Genomic DNA, 3,477 nt, shown 5'->3' on the forward strand with positions numbered 1-3,477 from the left:
TCTATTCCATCCTTCATCTTCTTATAATTGTGAGGCGTAAGTCCACCTCGTGAATCCGCCTTGTTCGTATGTAACGTATGTATCTGAGAGAGAAAGAAATAAGATAAGGAGGAGCGATTACCCGGGGGGTGTGTACAGCGTCACCCGCATTCGAATCGTATGAGCGCATAAAAGAATCGTTGATAAACGATAGGCGGCGCGAACGAGTGTGAGCGAGAGGGAACGATGAGCGCGCCATACTTTGCGTTCAACGGGTGCGAGCGAGAAGGGACGCTGGGCGCGCGACACTTGTGCGTTCAACGGGTGCGAGCGAGAGGAGACGATGGGCGGCGCGAACGAGTGCGAGCGAGAGGGAACGATGGGCGCGATACTTTGCGATCCGCCGCTTGCCGCCCCCGTCGCCGCCCGTTGCCGCCGCGACGCCACACGACCCTTTTTAAAAAAATTGCGACTCTTTTGAAAGTCGCGATGCCGCATAAACATGCCGCTGCGCGACGACACGCTTATCATTTTTAAAAATAATATTGCATTTCAGAGTTTCGATGTTGTTATTATTTTCTAAACAATTTGTTCCTAGAATCGCCGACACAGGGGCGATTTATAAATACCCGCCCCTTCCCCGCATGACGTCATTACCCCTTGCCCTAGGTTTCACGGACCCAGAACCGTTAACACCCCCCCTCCCCGCGTGACATCATTACCCCTCGCCCTAGGTCACATGGATACTCTAACACGTAGTGATCCAGAACCGCTCCATGCGTTCAACGGGTGCGAGCGAGAGGAGATGATGGGCGGCGCGAACGAGTGCGAGCGAGAGGGAACGATTAACACCCCCCTTCCCGCGTGACGTCATTACCCCTCGCCCTATGTCACACGGATACACTAACACGTAGTGATCCAGAACCGCTCAGTATACATCTACTAGCGACCAACTGCATCTCACGTTGTCTTCGTGTGATCGGCTCTTATCGGAAAGATTAACACCCGCGTTCTCGTTATTGTTATAACCAGCCATACCGTATTTACATCCCGGCGGTAGCACTACTTACGTAAAACTCAATTCTTTACACGTTGCTTCAACTGTTTTTATTCCTATTTTCGCCAATGTTCGCTCAGTATGTATTTCAAGGCTGAAACCATTCTCATCTGCATTATAAGTTTCTTTAACTCCAATAATTGGAATACTAGATTTTACGTATGAAATAAACGATTTTGAGATATCTAGTAGATTTTCTATACTTTCAAGCGTAACTCGCGTCCTGAATGTTGTTATCCTACGAATAACAATTCTACGTACATTCTTAAATTTCCAAATCCACCATTTACTTGCCTTAAATTCGGGTAAATCCACTTGATCCTTTGCTTCCAAGGCTCATAATCTTATATTCATATCATGTATAATAGTTTTTCTATCACAAGCTTTTTCAAATCTTTGCAATACATATTCCGTTATAAATGCAAATTTGTCTGCATTTGTTCCACCTTTCTTTATACTCATTTCCCATCTATGTAGCTGTTATAACGATTTAACTTTGCGAAAACGATTTTGTACTCTACTTAAAGTTCGACGTGTCTTTTTTCCGCTTTTCCAAAACTCAACAGTTTTTCTTTTGTAATGAAAACCGATTGTTTCACCTTCATCATCAATAATGCATTCTTCAGATTCAGATGTGTCTTCTTCTCTTTCTGCTGGTGTAATATATTCTACAACTTGTACATCGTGCGGTTCTAATGGATCAGCAAAATCAAGCATGTAATCATGTTCAAATGATGATATTGAACGTGTATCTTGACATTTTTGTATAATGTCACGAATTTCAATATGTACTTCAATTTCAAATGCAGTTAATGGTGTTTGTATGATACTTGCAAATTGAAATGTTGTTGCTAACATATTAATTACGTTTGCAATATTCAACGATATCATATTAAAGAAAATTCTATCCAGAAATAATCACAAACTTTTTAATATAATAATGAAAGATTGCTGCCTTAAGTGAAACTGGAAATAATGTTTCCGACATATTTATATAAATCAAGAGAGGCAATAAAACTCATTTTTATTAAATAACTTGAAATCATTTTTGTTTGCAATAATGTAATATAGTGTTACTCATGTGATAAATAAGAGAGTAAAAACATCCGCATCAAGTTAATCAGAAAATTTGATAAGGTTATCGACACAAACTGACTCCGTTTCATTTTTGTTGTTATTTCTCGTCATTCGACAGATCACGCAAAGTTCACATTTACTTTCAATTTCATAATCGGTCACTCGAATTGAAACACGAACAAAAAAGTTTTATATTAAAGATGAAATATTACACACAAAGTTTCACAATGTTGAATATTTAAAGATTCTCTAACTTTTTTTATGGAAATCTTATTATTATTATTGAGCGTATTACCCTGATTAAATTTTTGTTTTTATAATGAGAAGCTTTACGCATATAAAGTAACAAATGAATTAAAAATTTGTTAGTTGCGGCTCAAAAATAATTCTTACGAAAATAAAGTATTTTCATATGTAGAGGTTTTTCACTTTCCTCCATATAACTCGGAAACTATTGAAGATGTCAAAAACAGTTTTATACAAATGTTTTATGGTTAAAACACCTTCGTTTAACTGCAATAATAGAATTAGAAAAAAAATTTTTTTTGTAATTTTATAAACAATTTTGTTAAACAATTTTTTTATCTAATTCTGTTACTGCAGTTAAATATAGTTGTTTTTACTATAAAACTTTTGTATAAAACTTTTCTTGATATCTTAAATAGGTTTCGAGTTATATAAAAAAAATCAAAAAACCCTTCTATTTGTAAAGGGTGGTTTCACTCCTTTAAAGTGAAATTTAGCACAAACAAAAAATAGTTTTGTGTTACAGATGAACTACTCTACATGCCCACAAAGTATCATATTTTTTTGAATTTCCGTGTTGCTTAAACCTTCCTTGTCAGTCATAATCAATCATCTGTATATTGCTCCATTCAAGTTGCAGGAGATTTAAACTACTTAGATAATTATCTGTAATATACAGGGTGTCCCAGACATAACGAAGGATACTGGGAGAATAGATAGAATTGATTGAGACAAGTAGAAAAGTCCTGTACCATTTTGCAAAATTCTCAACCGTTATTGAGAAAAAAATTAAAATGTATAAATTGTATAGGCGTAAGAGCGACAAGGATGCTACGCGTGAGTGAGCGCGACAGGCGACGGCGCCATTTCTAGCGTTTCGCCTGTCGCGCTCACTCACGCGTAGCTTTGTCGCTCTTACGCCTATTTATACATTTATTTTTTTAATAACGATTGAGAATTTTGCAAATGTACGGGACTTTCTACTTGTCTCAATCAATTCTATCTATCCTCCCAGTATCCTTCGTTATGTCTGGGACACCCTGTATAAGCGTTTTGTATTTTGCGGCAATCACGGTACAGCGCTATCATTCTCGTCAGTCGCCTATTGGTCAATTAAA

General features: G+C 37.6%; 1 pseudogene; it reads right to left on the bottom strand.

The window, feature by feature from the left end:
* Positions 1-735: 735 nt before the first annotated feature.
* Positions 736-3,029, bottom strand: LOC139113575 (uncharacterized; annotated as a pseudogene).
* Positions 3,030-3,477: the final 448 nt, after the last annotated feature.

This window comes from Cardiocondyla obscurior, linkage group LG03 (assembly GCF_019399895.1).
Source record: "Cardiocondyla obscurior isolate alpha-2009 linkage group LG03, Cobs3.1, whole genome shotgun sequence".
Lineage (NCBI taxonomy): Eukaryota > Metazoa > Arthropoda > Insecta > Hymenoptera > Formicidae > Cardiocondyla > Cardiocondyla obscurior.